Source organism: Pteropus alecto, unplaced genomic scaffold (assembly GCF_000325575.1).
Source record: "Pteropus alecto unplaced genomic scaffold, ASM32557v1 scaffold35, whole genome shotgun sequence".
Taxonomy (NCBI): Eukaryota; Metazoa; Chordata; class Mammalia; order Chiroptera; family Pteropodidae; genus Pteropus; species Pteropus alecto.
The window spans coordinates 10,783,351-10,800,332 of NW_006437828.1; positions in this window are offsets into that span (position 1 = coordinate 10,783,351).

The following is a 16,982-nucleotide window of genomic DNA, read 5'->3' on the forward strand; positions in this document are numbered from 1 at the left end:
TTACCCAGGACACAGCGTCCCCCCACGGCTGCAGCACCGGCCCGTCTGGCTCCGATGCCCGTCCTTGGTCTGATGTCCCACGCTGTGGTCTTCAGCTCTTAGAGTGACATGGGTTCTTCCCCGTGAGGCAAACGACACGTCTACTGCCCCCCACTCCCGTGACATGTCTCAGTCCACGACACTGGGATCCCGTGATACCCGTATGGCTCCCTTAAGATGGGAAAGACTTCTTCACTTGAGACCCCTACCCTGATCCTCTGAATTCTCATTCAGGCCGCAACTGTCAGCCCTCGTGTACAGCTGGCTTCCACATCCATGCCCTGGAGTTTGTCCCTGAATTTCCTTTCAAATGGGCCAGGGCTCTGTCCCCACCGCGCTGGCCCATGCTCACCAGCGTCCCGGGGGAAGCCGCCAGCATCGGTGAACTGACCGCCCACGCGTGCTGATGGCCACACCACGGGGCACTCAGCTCCCTGTAGGTCTTGGCTCTTTGCATTTATCACCTTAGTTAGAGTAGAAGTAATGACCCCGAACGCTTAGCAAGTGCTTCGCTGGGCCACGTTTAAGTTAATGTATTACACGTAACCTCCTGTTCCTTCCTCAGAGCAATTCTGTTGCTAAGTGATTTCGTTTTACACATGGGAAAAAACTTACATAAGAAAGGTTAAGTAAATTGCCTGCGATCACATGTCTCGAAGGTGGTAGAGCTAGGGACTGAACCTAAGCCTGTCAGCTGGTAAGACCTTGTTTACTATGAAATACGGCCTCGTTTGGCTGCTCCGTGCTCACAGTCTGCTGACTTCAAGGCATCCCAGAGCCAAATGAAGGACAAAGGACCTTTCTCAGACAGGCATGAAGTCACCCCTGCAGATAAGACTTCAGTATCACTTTCCAGATCTTTCTGAGAATGTTGGGAAAGGCTCCTGAGGGCGACAGGCATACCTCGGGGCCTCTCGCTGATTGGGGTTCCAGTCTTCGCTGAGTCAGTCGGCCCAAAAGCCTTGGAATGTGCCCTCCCCACCCACAGCCACGGGAAAGGTCAGCTCCGAGGGGGCGTGACCTGCAAGGGAGGCGCATGCAGTGCACCCCGTTACCGCTGCTCTGTGCCAGGCCCAGCAGCCGACCACCCCGAATCTACAGTTAGTGCAGCATTTTCCCACTTTCTACCGTCTGGTCTTCACAGAGCAGGTTTCGTTCTGTGGTTACAGAAAATGAGAGCGAGCCACGCAAGTTATTTGCCTGAGGTCACACACCTAATAATTAGCCCCTCCGGGGCTGGAACTCACTGTCTCACACGCCGAAGCCCAGGATTCTCGCTGCCGTGGCAGTGAGCTTGACCTTACGGAAGGTGATGCAGTGGACGGCGCCAGGACACCCCGCAAAGTCGCTCTCCCCGTCACTCCAGAGGTGAAGCCCTAGACGCCCACCTGCTCCGCCCCACGGGCCCTTTCCACACTCCCCCTGCCCCAGGCTGGAGCACACCTGAGAGCTTCACCCACCTTACCAACGTTTAGACGAGGAGCTCACCTATTTCCCTGACAGAGATTTCGGCCAGAGCTGAGCGAGGGCCAGGGACGCCGGGCAGGCCCACGGGGAGACTTACCTTCACCCCCAAGGCTGCACCTCGCACAAGTGCTTCGTGATGGAGGCGATGGAGGAGGCTGGGACAGGAGGAGGGGCAGTGAGCAGAGTGCTGGGGCTCTGTCCAGCTGTCCTTCCTCTCCCCAGGCCTCCTGCCACCGCTCCTCCCCTTCCCATGCCTGGGTCTCATCTCCGGAGGGGTCTTCTTGGCCGACCTACAGCCAATCCCCAGACCCATCCTCTCCTATGTGCTAGCCTGAGCCCGGGTCCCCGGGGGGAGGGCTGGGGCCTGCAGACACAGCTACCGGTGAGCACTTGGACGTGTGAGTATGTAAGCACACACACATGCATATGTTGTGTGTGTACCTGTGTGCACGTATGTGCATGGGTGTGCTCGTGTTTGCATGTGTGCATGCATGTGTGTGTATGCATGTGTGTTTGCATGTGTGCATGCATGTGTGTGCGTGTATGCATGTGTGTTTGCATGTGTGCATGCACGTGCATAGGTATGCATGTGTGTGTGCACAGGTATATGCATGTGTCACCCAGGTCTCTGAACCACGGCACTATTGACACTTTGGGTCCGACGGGTCTTTGTCACAGGGCTGCTCTGTGCAGTGCGGGGCCTGTGGCAGTGTGTCCCTGGCCTCCAAGTGCTACATGCCAGTAACACCCTGAGGGGTGACAAAAACATTGCCAGAAATTGCCAAATGTCCCCTGGGAGGCAAAATCGTCCCCGGTTGAAAATCACTGTGCTAGCTAGCTCAGTGCAAGAAGTTAGAGTAAATGTATTAAAAATGGGATTTTGAAACCCGATTAATAAAGGGCCAGCGAGATGTACGTGGTGGCAACTTTGAGCATCCCAGAGGACAAGAAGAGCCAAGTCCCCTGAGTGCTCAGCGCATCCCACAGCAGCAAGGCCTTTGCGGGCGTTAGCTCCTTACTGTTAGCCAGCCCTGCTGTGGGCACCGTCACTGTGGCTCACCTTCAAGCTGGGACTGAGGGACGCCAGTGAACCCGAGGGTCCTTATGACTTTGATTAAATTTAGATTTAAATCTTAGCTCTAGAAATCACACCCCGCTGGTCCTAGCCTTCCTCCCTGCACTCCCGTAATCATCAATCAATCCCCAGGGCAGAGACAGTAGCAGGACCTGACTGATGCAGGACCTCTGGCAGGATAAAGGTGACATCTTGACCTAAGTTGCGTTTCAGCTCCTGAGCCCTGGGGTGGAACATCCCCCACCCCCCCCAACACACACACACACACACACACACACACACACACACACACACACACACACACACCACTTTCCCATGAGACCAGGCACAGGGACTCCGGAAAAGACCTCGGAGCTGTCCTCAAGAGCTGAAGAAACGATTCATTTCCCTGGCCCCGCCTCCGACCAGTCAGCTGCCAGCACGCCCCACGGCCCTCTCCCACACTGTCCTGTGCTTCTGCCCCGTAGAATTCGTAACCAACAGGCCCTCGGGTAGAGGGTTTGCTGAGCACAAGCTCCCCACCTCTGGACTGGCCGTTTCAATATTAAACTGTTTTCTTTCCTTCTATACCACAAACTCCCGCTTGGGCACGTCTTTGGGCCGGTGAGTGCAGGCAGGCGAACCCCAGGAAAACATCAGGGTTCCGGCAACACCTGCCCAAGGTCAGGGGACCTGGGACCCTGGGCAGCCACCTCCCACTCTCCTTCCTGACCACTGGTGTGAGCTCCTAGGCCCCTGTAATCAGCCTGTTTTTGCAGCTAAAGCAGTAAAATCCTGAATAAGCGATCACAGGGAATTGACAGGCGTGGGCTCCACCCCTCTTCTAAAAACTCGAGTCCTTCCTCTCGGCACACGGAGGATTCTCCATCCCATGGAAGAATCTGTCTTCTCCCAGGGCTGCTCGTCTTGTTATAGTTCCCGCTGTGATCAAAACTATGAAATAAACATTCATCTTCAGGACCTACTTCCTGTCTACTGACTGGTTGACCACTCAAGCCCCTGGCCCACCTCGGTGCCTCAATATGCTATTAGATGAGATCTCAGTGTAAATCACCATGATTTATACTAACACTTACAAGCAATTTAGAATCCAATGACCAAGCACGTACTCGCTTGAACAGCGCGAGCCTGAACCCAGGCCCCCTGTCTTCCCAGCCGGCCCTAGAATGACACACAGCTCTGAACCACCTCGGCGTAACGAGGCATTACCACCTGCTTCGTTAGGCTGTTGGAAGGAGGAGCCAAGAGATCTGTGGAAGCGTGTGGCATGCACGTGGCATGGTACTGCGGAGGAGGGAGAGAAACTGGGACCCCTGTGTATTGCTGGGGTGCAGCCGCTGTGGAAAATGGGAGGGAGGATTCCCAAAAAATTAAACGTGGAATTACCGTATGGTCCAGCAATCCCACTTCTGGATAGTATCCAAAAGAATTGGAAGCAGGATCACGAACAGAAAGTTAGACACCTGTGTTCACTACAATATTATTCACGAGTCCAAACGTGTAACCGGCATCTGTTTAAACTAACTACCTGCTCTTTCAAGGATCACCTCTCTGTCTCTTTGTCTGGCTGTGACAGCTTTCAGGGGAATTTATCATGAACATAGGACTGTCGCTCTTCAAAAGTCACCGAGTTTGGAGCTAGTTGGACGTACACAAACATTTTGGTTCTTCCTCGTGTGCCTTTTTTATAAAATGGACTAACTTAGCCCAAATAATTTAAAACTCTAATGGCCATTCAGGAAAACCTTCAAGTCCCCCTCAAACGCCTCAAACCTTTCGGACAATGGACTACATACCTTGATTGATATGTAGAAGCTTCTGAAAGACAAAATGACTTAAAAAAAAAAAAAAAAAGCTGCAGAAGGAGCCTAAAAGAAGTTTTAGTCATCTGAGCGGGTAATTAAAAGCAAGAATCTCCTATAATAGGCTAATGAAAAGTGAAATGTACAAGACTTCTCTTAAACACAAGACTGCAGGACCAATTGGTTATTGATCCCTTCTCTCTCAGTGATAGCTATTGCCTGTGCCCTAAGTGCCTGACCTTTTGCCTGCGGGGACATGCATCAGAGGAAGCAACTCTGGAAAGTAATAACATTCGCAGCTTCTTGAGTCTGCGGAATTGTTTCATACTGCCAGAAATACTTACTGTTTGTCCCAGCTGAAACCTGACCAAATACTTGAACGGATTTAATAACGTTTGTTCAGAAATTCGGCAATGTTGGAAGCTGCAGAATCAGAGCCTGATAGGAGTTTTCCCTAATCCTCCTCTACGCTAAAAGAAAACTATGTACCCGGAGGGAAAGAAGCAAATTAGGAAGATGTAATTGGACAAGTAGCTCAACCCATGACATCACTTAAGTGACAACCTAATTCTTTGGAGAATCCAGAGCAGCTGTTCTTATCTTACAAATCTTTGAGAAAGCAGAAACGCAACTTTAAAGCAGCTCAAAGCCCACCTGTCTTTACCACCCTCAATTCCTAAACCTGAAGGAAAAAAATAGAAAACATGTTGTTGTTTGTTTTTTAGAGGGAGCATTGTTTATTGGTTATTTGTTTTTAAGCACAGACTGCTCTTCTGGCTCCAAGGCTCCCATTAAGGGAGTCTTCTCCACGAATATTAATGAGAAAAAGCCTTAGCCATCTGAACTGATAAACTTACTGCAACTGTTAAAAATTAGTAAGTTTTTGCCTTATTGTACCTGTCTAGTGGCTGAAATTTCAAAAACAAAACTATCAGATCTCGAGACTGTGTGTGTGTGTGTGTGTGTGTGTGTGTGTGTGTGTGTGTGTGTGCACCTCTGGAGGATATTATTAGGGCTGGTTTGTAAAGAGCTCTGTTTAATTGGCTTAAAGGAATTAAGCACTTATATAAAAATTCTCAAAAATATAATCAGAACTAACCTGAATGCTTTTTTAGGATCATGTGATCTGATAAAATATTTGATATTAAAGCTGATTTGAGTTTGGTTCAGTTAAAAAGGCAGGTATTTAGAGTTATTAGAATTAAGTATATTACTTTTATTCTACTCGAGGTTATTAGTTCCGTAAGTTCATGTTCTATCTGTTATAAATTTGTCAGCAAGAGAAATAGCTTGGTATGATGAAATTTCATAAGTAACCTAAACATAATTGTTAAGAACAAGTAAAATAAATAGATGCAGATAGGATAAAAAGTTTTAGGTGAAATTTTCAGCAATAGTTATGTTTGATAGTATGTCTATTTAACTAGTTTCCATAAATATTGTGATATCTTGAAACTTTGGAGTTTTGCCGGGTTAAGTGAAATGATGAGTCTCATTAAATTCATTAAATATGTAGGTTGCTTCCAAATAAGATAAAGTACTAAAACGTTAATTGTTAAATAAGCCTATTGTCTTTTGACTTTTTATTACAGAGAAACTAAAAGGGAAATTTAAATCTGTGAATGAATTTTGTGTTTTGTTAAGGAAGCAAGTGTTTCTAAAAGTTATGAAATGTATTTGCCAGTAAAAGAACCTATGTTTCTAAGTTATAAAACGTATTTCTAAATTTGCCAGTCTAAAGAATGTTAATTGCTTACATTTTTAGTTGTCATTAAAAATTAAAGTTTATGAGGATTAAAAATTCTTATGAATATGGAAGGAAATAATATGTGTTTTTGGTGAAAGAAGGTATAAGGTATGGAAATGCATTTTTGAGGGGATTAAAAGAAAATGGTTTCTTCGAATAAGTTGGTTATTTCTGAATGAGTAAGAAGGAACAAACTCAATTGGACAAGAAAAGTTTTAAGAGCTTTGTGGAAAGGAAATCTTCAGAAAGGAAACTTTATGTGTCATCAAGCTAAGGAAGATTGAAATGAATTTAATTACTTTAAATATAAAAAGTACACTGATATAAAATTAGAATTTGGTTTTCTCTTTCTGTTAAAAGGACAAAGTTTACCGGTATTATTCGTGTGCTCTGAATACGAGGTATAAAGGGAAAGCAAACGTTTTGTGTTTCATTAAAATGATTTCCTACGCTCTGAGTCGTCAGGTCTTTGATTGCATAGGTAAGCCAAGTCTTAACATTAAAAGAGTTTAATTTTGCTTACCATTATTTAACTTTTGGTATTGGCCTGCAAAGAGTTTGTGACCACGCTTCAATGGATAGCTAAGTATTGTTTCATGGAGAACTATGAGCTTATTGGACCAAGCGTTTTAAAACTTTTTGTTAAACTTTCAAAAATTCAAAAATTAGAGCCTTTTTCTTAACCTGAAAATAATTTTGAGATATTTCTGGAAGGACCCCTGAAACACTTTAAAAGACATATATTTCTATGTATAAAAGGGGAAATTAAACTGATTGGGTTTAGTTGATACGTTAAACTTACATGGGCAGCATTGTCAAATAAATAATAATTATGTTGTATTTGTATGCATATATTATTATTGATACAATAAATGTTCTAGAAATTAAAATTTCTAGAGACTCTACAATGTCTTGATATAATGTTTTCATTTACAATTCTAGTTGTTTTCTTAAATTGTTGTGTATTGCATAGAAAAGTAAACTTTTTTTGGTCACTTGCATGGTAATCAAATCTTTAACCATGTCATTTTGTCCTTGTCATTTACAGAAAGTCGTGGTCTTACTCTGATTCATATTCAGAGAGATTCATGGAGAGGGTTCTGACACTGACTCTAAAATACAGATTACTGGCAAATGTTCAGGTTATACCATTAAACTGGGCGAGTATTTGCAGAACTAAGGAAAACTGGATTCAGAAGCTTGCTAACAGAAAAATCAAGAGCAGCAAGAATTACTAACATGGGACTGAATGAACCAATGATGATTACAATTTTAATGATTTTTTTTATATTTGAAATATTGCTCATTCTTTAATTTTATGTTTTCCCAGTATAAGGAAACCTTCTTCCTTAGTGACCCATGATTTAGAGCAGTTTGGTAAATTACATAATCGTGAGCAGAATGGAAGCCTTTTTTTTTTCTCCCTACTGATCCCTCCAGAATTCCGAAGCTCTAGGGGAGTGTTCGTCTTTCCATGGCAATATTATTTGAATTAGTTCAATAAGAGTGTTCTCCTTGTAATAGAACACAATTGGAAACTGTTTAATTACCGAGGCTTTGACTGGAATGTCATATTTGAGAGAGACATGCATAGACTCGGGTATGACTGGACAGCTTTGAAGAATTCAGATCGACTAATGGAAGCCAAGAACACCTTTGGAATGATCGGCCTGGTACCTTGCTCACAGGGTTCCCAGCAGCCTTACCAGGTGAGTAAGGAAGGGCACTCCCTGGCAGAGGCAGAGGACCTCCAGAGAGGAATTCACCCAAATCTATAGGTATTGCAGGTGAAGTCTGATGGCGAGTCCTCACTTTGGCTTTTCTGGCCTCGAGAGGCCTTTTTGAAATTCGGTCTTAAGATTCCTGATGAACAATTCCAGCAAAGCATATTTGAAAGATCCCGTGTGGTTAATTATTATTCTTGAGACTTCTATGTAAATTACAGGCCAAGTTTATTGAAACTAGACTTATTTTGCAAACAAATTAGTCTTAATTTGGCTACCTTTGGTAAAGATGAGGGTTATTTTAGAGAAAAAAATTATGCTTCAGTAGTACAGCTTTGTGGATATTAGATCCTGGTGCTGTTCATTTTCTTTTAAGGTTTGTTCCTACCTATAAACTGGATCAGATCCTGAACGTTTCTAGTTTCCCTCAATCTGGCTCTGACTGTCCAAACTACCATGTCCAGTCTCTCTCCCACCCTTTCGCTTGAAATCATTGAGAACCACAGCTGCCCTTTTTCAAAAACCACACAAGCTGAAGAACAACTTGCTATAAACTTCAGAGACATCGCAACTCATACACGAGCAACATTCATGCCTATTGCAGAAAAATGTAACTACAGACGTTCAAATTGCAAACCAGGAGCATCCATCAGATCGTCGCTGCCCGCTTTCATTTCCTCTGAAGATGCTTCGAACAAAGACATCCAGAAATCTCCTGGACTGGCTGTCTTCGGAACTCAGAAACTGGGATTATGCACTGCTTCCATCATCAACCACTGTTTTTCTTTTGTTTCCATAGGGATGCCTCTGACCGAAAAGCCACTCGCTTGTTCCATGGGTCTAACGTTGGGAGCCACCTGCACCACAGCCTCCTGAGCTGAGAAGCTATCGTCCTGATCTAGCTCAAGACTGAGACTAGTTACCTAAAACTGAGATCTAACAATAATGCCTTCATTGGCCCTTTCCTAATACTTCAACCCCAAAATTAGTGCAAACATCGAGCTGGTTATAAGACCCACAGATGGCACGCATGTCCCCAAGCCATATCCCCCCTCCGAGGACCACAATCGACCCCAGACAGGCGTTGGCATCCTGGCAACGAGGGATTTTAAAAGGCTTTGTTGGATCTATGGTGTTTTCTGCAAGAAAACTTTTGATCGAAGGGGGTCATGAGGAAAGAATGCAGACAGTGAATATACAAAAAGGACTCACTTTAACCGGACCGCGGAAATTATCAGCAGCATAAAGGTCGAGCCATGAGAAAATGATTCCGTTCTCATTGTCGCTAGCCTGGGAACTTAGTTTTGAACTTTGCAGTCCTGCATCGATGCCTAGATAGACATCAGTTCGTCGTGTGACAAAGACCAGACCTCCAGATAATCTTCCGATTACCCCTGGGGGACTCACATATCCAGGCCACGTGACATCCATTATCCAGATCATCAAATGTGACCAAACCGCCTGGCGCCTGTCTTCCAGACCACTTGGCACCCATCGCCCAGACCCTTTAAGTTCATTGTGCAGGACCACAGTGACAAACGTGCCGAGGGTGGGCAAGCCCCGCTGAGGGCAACAGGCTTGAAGTCTGCCATCAGCTCGAGGACCCTTCTGTGGGCACGTTCCTTCAAACGTGCCACAGTGACAAACATGCCAAGGGTGGGCAAGCCCCCCTGAGGGCAACAGGCTTGAAGTCTGCCCATCAGCTCGAGGACCCTTCTGTGGGCACGTTCCTCTGTCAGCTTTGTCGCACAGGTGCGGCCTGGCCGGGGAGCGTGGGCTTGGCTTGCTTGGAGGTGACGAGATCGGGTTGGGAGGAGGACGACTCGGGGAAGCGGAGCCCAACCAGTCTGTCTAGCTTGTTCTGGAAGCACAGACTCCAAGGACTGAAAGAAAACACAAGGGCTGCCTGGAGAAAAGTCCCAGCAGACTCAGCCTCCCTTAATCCAGAGAAGAGCGCCTGGACTCCTGCCGGAAGCAGGGCTGGGCCACGGCCCCCCGTGTGCGTGAGAGGCACCCCAGCCCTCGCATGCTTGGTGTCTTCACTTAGCAAACGGACATTGTGACGAAGCCCATCCTCTCTGCCGCTCAGGGCCGAAGATGGATTTAGAGCCTCTGCACATCGCAATGTGCTATGCGAGGCACGTCGACACCAAACATCCCCTCCCAGAGTCAAGCTCCCTCTGGAGACACCGGGCCCTTCCCTGTGCCCGTCAAGGGTGGCTGCAGGAACTGCGGCCATGGCAGGTGCTGGGACAGGTCACGGGGCTCCTTCCTCAGGTGTCGGAAGGGGATCCTGGCGGGTAACGGGATAGACTGGGCATAATCGCCAGGTGAATTGTTAAGTGGGTATAGCCACATGCCATGGCCTATACATGACAGGTGAACACCATACACAGCAAGTGATAAAAGCCGTTCGTTCAGAAAGGTGGGGCACAAGCACGTTCGTGTGAGGAAGAAAGAAAAGATAGAAATGTGTTTGCACGTCCCGTGTGTCCGCGCAGAGCAACAGCCCAGAGCCGACCTTAACGGTGCTTACCTCTGGGGAAGGGAAGGGGCCGGAAGGGAGGGAATAACATCCTGCCTGTGTGTCTTCTGTGCGTTCCATCCGCTTTGATTATTTTATATGCGTAACATCATGTGTTATCCTAAAATGTCAAGGTGCAAAAATAACTTTTTAAGTGCTGGGCTCAGCCCCGCGTAACTACGTATAGGTGGTAGGAAATACCACGATCGCACACAAATAACAACAGCCTACATGAGGTACTTGCAGCTGACGTGTAACTGTGTTTGTGCAACGAGACTCGATCGCCATGGTCCAAAGCCGAGAACGGGATCAGACAGCTCCCCGAGATCCGCTCCGGCCCCCGCACCCAACCCGCCGAGCACAGCGCCGTCGGGCCTCAGACAGCGGCGCTCGCGGCCGGACGAGGACAAGATCCATGGGAGAAGGGTGCTCGGAGCGCGGCGGGGCCACGCCACGTGCAGACGGCAGGATCCAACGTCGATTCAGACGAAGCCCCGCCTTCCAGAGCAGGCGGCGGCCAGGCACCCACACGCGCGACGGAACAGTGAGGCCCGTCCCCTAAGCACTCGCTGGGCGCCTAGTTCTGTGAGAACATGCCGTTCTCACGGTGACCCGAGCCGACGGGTACAGTTATTACCACCACTGTACAAATGGGGACACTGAGGCACAGAGCGTGAGCCGCCCGAGGCCAGTTCCTTGTGCAGGTAAGAGGATCGCAGCCCCCCGAGCCTGCAGGACCCCCACGCGGTGCTGTCCCACCGTTCGTGCCCCCGCCAGGAGGCGGTGAAGGTCTCCAGAGAGGACATTCCAGTCACAGGTTCGAGCGTAAGAAGGTGAAGGGCCTTACAAAGCTTATGGCTCAAATTCGCCTTTTAATGAGCAAGAAACCAGGGCCCTCACTGGAGAGTCCGGCTTGGTTTTCTGGAACGGTGCTAAGTGGCCGGCAGCACCTGCTTGTGGAGACAGCACGAGCAGGTCACGTGACCATAAAGCCGGGCCGGGATCGAGGTCCGCCCTGCGGGTGAGGGCTGATTTACTGAGGCAGGGACCCAGCATCCAGCACAGAGCCTGGCCTTCCACGGGCTTCACTAACAGCGAGGCGGCCGTGTGGGCGGGTGGAGATGGGGTGGGGGCTGAATCCCCTTTCTCCTCCAACACAGCCGTTCCTACTCTATTCTGAAACACCCTGCTCTTGACTCTGTTAAAAAATAAAGCTGGCTTTGGGTCTGAGCTCTCTTCAAGGAAGCTGGATTTCGCAGTCCAAGGCAGAGGTGGGGCGGCATTGTTTGGAGACCTGTCTCCTGCCGGGTCCTGGGACCCAGTTCGGAGGGGCTTGCCTGCCCAGCAGCCACCTGCGGGACTTGTGTACGAACTTGGCCTTCGCGTCGTCAACTGGTGGGGACTCTAGAAGCCACAGATCTTACACTAAGATCGCTTCTCCTAATCCTTAGAGTCTTGCTTCTCTGCCACACGCTTCCCTGGCACCTCTCCCCTGCTTGCCATGCCTGCCCCTGCTCTATACTCTCCCTTCCCCTCCTTCCTACACTCACGGGAACCAACCCGGACCTGAATCCAGAGGACTCAGCATCCATCCAACACGGGAGCTGTGAGGTCCGAGACAAGGCAACCCAATACTGTTGAACTTCAGGTTCCTCGTCCAGGAAGTGGGGACATGGGGATCCTAGGGCCACCATACTCACCTCGCGGGGCTCAGATGGTGGTCAGCTGAGGGCCTGGGTCTGACGGAGGAGGTTTTCCTCCACGCGAGGATCAGTGAAACATCTCGTGCGTTGTTGTAACATTACGCCTTTCAGGAGATGTCACGCAGACCCTACAGCCAGCTACCGGGTCCGTGAGTGTCAGAGCAAACCCGAAACCAGTCAAATCAACCAGCAGCCACTGGGCTTTCACCACGTGCGAACTATCGTCGTGCGCTTTGTATGAAAGTCAAGGACTAACTCTTCTGATACGAAGGCGATAAAAAGACAGATAATTATCATTCAAGGCAGAGGAACAGAAGTACCATGAGAAAAGTAAAAACGACAACAAAGATCCAAAAGGAGGAAAACGTCACGGCGATCGGAAGTCAGGAAAGGTTCACGGGCCCTGATGGACGGACTGAATTTTAACCTGTGTCACAAGGGTCTCCCAGGCCAAGCAATTAGCCCAAAGGTATAAAAGGCAGGAAAAGCAGGGTTTAGTGGGGGGGCACCCAATGCGTAGATATACATGGAAGGAAATGGGAGACAAGCCAGGAAAATTCAATTAGAGCCAAAGAATGGATGTGTCCGAATACCCATGGCCGAGAACTTCCGAATTACTCTCAGGACAGGAAGGAGCAGTCAGGGTTCTTCGAGACATTGGCCTGCTCGATTATGGCTTCAGTTCATAATTCCCTGCCCAAACATAACCCTTTTCGCCCCGTACAAACTCTCTGTCTCCCACCTGAGCAAGTCACGAGCCCTGAAACCCAGGTATCATCGTCTATTAAATAAGAGCAATAGGACCCCGATCGCATTGCTGCACTGTGAATTAACTGTCACCATAGTTACGTAAGTAACTAACTTGACTCGGGGAAGTGTCTTTCTGTCCGAGGGATCACAACAATCTTTTCTGGTAGGGACATCTCGACTACACCGACACACTCGCAAGGAGGAACTGATTCCAGAATAATCTGTGCAGAGAGGACTCGGTCTCACAGATTAGAAACTGCGGAAGCAGGAAGCAGTGGCCGGCCAAGGCCACACTGCCCGTCTCCCACAGAGCTGAGACCAGGGTCCAGGTCACCTCTCTCCTGCCACTGCTCCCCCAGACACCAGGCCCCAGGGAGTGACTCGGCGTACCTGAGACACTGGTCCACGGCGGAAGAGCTGGTCCCGCACGCTCGTTTCCAGCCCCCATCCCTTCGAGTCCTGAGCAAAGGTGTTGGGGACGATATTCGCCAACTCCTCGAAACTCCTTTGTTGTCGGATTGCAATAGAACAGGGAGACTGGGGAGCCAGCTGCAGGCCAAGGAAGTCCCCTGTGCTGATGGGACCTTGCCAGGCTCCAGAGGCAGCTACCCGACCTACCACCCCCGAGTGCACAGCTGGAGTGAGTTGCTGCGTGTCTTCCGAGCATCCGCTATGCATCGTTGGTTAAAATGGGGGACTTATGTTATGTATAATTCACCACGAGATAGATACATATATATTTAAAAACCTTCCGTGCTTTCCCATGGTTCTTGGAGGATGGTCCCAAATTCCCGACAGGTCTCCAGGGCGTGGGGACTGAGGCTTCTTCCCCGGCACCCTCGTCTCTCCTGTCACCTCTCCTGTTTCGGCTTGAGCTGTGACACGCTCTGCTGGTCCCTTACATGGAACGCCTGGGAGGGCGTCGCTCGCTCTTCGAACACACGTGACCGCTCCTTATGCTGAACAACTTCTGCTCATCTTTTAAATCCCAGCCTCGAAAGCCCAGGCCACAAAGGGACCAACCTCGCACCCACGCGACGTCGTGGGCCACCACCCGATCCAGCCGCGGACTCCGCTGTGCCCCCATGAGCCTGTGGGCCCCTTGGGGACAGCAACCGGGCCTTCTCTTATCTTTGCACCCCCAAACCAAGCCCAGCACCTCTCATAGGGAAGATGCTAATTATTAATATTGGTTGAATAAATAAAGCAAAGAATGCCCTGCTAACCAGCTGGGGCCGTCTTCCTCTGTAGAGGGGTGAATGATCATCGAAAGGCCTACTTCTTGAGGCTGCTATAGAAATGGAAATAAAATGGGGTGTTTCCTTAATTTAAAAATACCACGGAACACATGAGTCACAATGTTTTATCCACTTTGCCGGGGGTTGCGGGGGAACGGGGGATGACCACATTAATTATCATTATCATTACATTTTGATTTATGATAGTATTTTACATTATTGGCCAATTTTAAGATTCGCCCCAACTTCACAATGCTAAAACGAAAAAGCGTACGTCGACAAATAAGGAACACACAGACGTGGTGCACGCGGAGCACATGGCAGTGCGTGGGTTGCGGTCACTCAGGGAGCACGTTAAAAACACAGATCCTGGAGTCTCGCTCCTGGCGATTCTGGCTCAGCGGCTCTTGGTAAAGGTGCCCCAGGTGATTCCGATGCCGTGTCTAGTTTGGAAACTGGTCCTTAAAAAAACAATAACAATAAAATCCACCCTGTCATTTCACTAGACGGGAATCCGAGAAGGGTGGCCAGCCGGAACCCGTCTGAGGTTGTCCTCGGCCAGCGGTCCCTGAGCCTCGAGTCAGCCTTGGCCTCCGCCTCCTCCCCGGGGGCCTCCCACCCGACTGCCCTCCCTGCCTCTTGGCTCCAGCCCAGGCTTTCCCAGGTCCAGGTGACGGACAGCTCCAGGCTGCTGATGTCATTAGGTATTCTTATTTCTGGAAAGTCGGCGAACACATTAGCCATGGGAGCATTGGAAGTGGTTCGGGGAGATTCTGATGGGCCTTGCTAGCTGCCCACACAAAACTGGTTTTACTTCTTCAGGGTCTAGCAACTCCTTCACTCCACACCCAAAGGCACCGGTGAGTCACCGTCCCCTGGGCTCCGGAATGCTTCCAGGTGCCTCGGTTTTCAACAGATAACACTGAAAATCGACCCGGCAGGCACTGAGCGACGGGTATGGTTCGCACTAGTAAGAAACAAAAGCGGGTCCCCATAAATCAAGGACCGTGGAGAGCCCCGCGTCGGCTCAGATTCCGAGATTCGGGAATGAAGGCCAAGCTCGGGGGTGAAGGGAGGCCGTGCGGACTGGCCCGCAGCACCGTCCACCCGAGGCAGACGGAGGGGCCCGACCCCGGTGCCCGGGGAGATGCAAATGCGGTCAGTGGAACCGACTGCCCCGTGCGCCCTTCGTGGCTTTGGATAAATCCCTCTCTCTCTCTGCACTTAGTCCTCGTGTGTGTAAAACACCCGACCACGGGAGCTAGACTCCTTCGTCTCCTTTCCTAAGCCCCAAAGGCTCGTCACCGAGGCCTGGCACAGAGAGCGGGCATGTCTGGGGAGCCGACGGAGGTGGGGTCGGGGCCAGCGTCTTGCCTGGACCTGTTGGGGCCGAACGGGAAGAAGCTCTAAGTCCCCTGAAACACAGAGATTCTCTGGAGTAAGTGCTAGCACCCCTTTGTGGCTGGAAGCGCAGGGATTCCTGGGGTTCGCCTGCCTGCCCGCACAGGCCCAAAGCCCTGCAGGAGCGGAGTTTGAGGTATAGAAAGTGGCCAGCGGGCGGGGGGGGGAGCGGGGCGCATTTCACTCCACCCCGGGGCTCAGGAGCTGAAACACAACTTAGGACAAAATGTCATCTTTATCCTGCCAGCGGTCCTGACCGTGGAACCATGAGTCAGGTCCTGGCTACTTTCTTCTGCCTCAGAGGTTGATGATGGGGGGGAGGGGGAGGGAAGGCCGGGTCTCTGGCGGAGGGGGGAGATATGATTTCTAGAGCCAGGATTTAAAACTAAATCTACAACCAAGAATGCTTCATCCAGCAAAGCTATCATTTAGAGTCAAGGGACAGATATAAAGAGCTTCTCAGACAAAAATAAGCCAAAGGAATTTATCGACACCAGGCCAGTATTACAGGAAATGTTGGAGGGACTTCTTTAAGAAGAAAAATCATGTATCAAACACATAAATAAAGAATGGTGATAACTACATTCCTATCAACAAGTATCACAAACAGAAAAGAATTAAATGCTCCACCCAAAAGGTAGAGTGGCTGAATGGATAAGAAAACAAGCCCCTCACATGTGCTGCCTGCAAGAGACTCACGTCGGTTTAAAAGTCACACGCAGACGAACAGGAAGGGGATGGAAAAAAAGATTTGCTTTGATGGACTAGAGGGTGATGCACTGAATGACGTGTGGCAGGACGGGGCTGATCTCGGCAGGACGAGGAAAGGTCCAGAGATGGTGGCGGTGACGGCCGCATGACAACGTGAACGCGCCCGATGCCACCGAGCTGCGCACGGAAAGACGGCAAAGCTGGGGGATGTCATGTTACATTGTTACGTGTCTCTTACCGCAACTTTCAAAATCAGATACTTTTTTCAAAAGTATTCCACTGTGGAGGGAACACAGACATACCATAAACACGTTACAAAAATGAAGCCGACCCGATGATATCGTAAGATGTCCAAATGCAAGGGCACGGGGGGCGGGCTGCAGAGCGGTGTTCCAGAAGGTCCCCTTGGGAGGAGACGTGTGGACGCTGACCTGCAGGAACCGATCCCTCCGTGCGGGCGGAGGAAAGTGTCGTGCCCGAGAGCACCCGGCTGTCCGCGACGCCCCCATCCGCGGGAGGAGCCGTCACGGCAACTTCGTCTCCGTGACACACGTGGGCATCGTTGGAGTTTTCCACATGCGCATAGTTTTGGTAAACGAGACCGACCGACCGCGGGAGAGACCGCGAAGACGGGGTTCTCGCGAGGTCGGCTTCTGCCTGTGCGTGTCCCCCGGGCTCGGAGGTCACTCAGGACGGCGGTCACCGCGCCACGCGGCGCCCTGGGCTGTGTTCTGTACCTGACGCCCCTGCACTGTGTCCTTCTCGGCCAGCCTCAGGGTGTCAGCTGGAAACACGGGGATA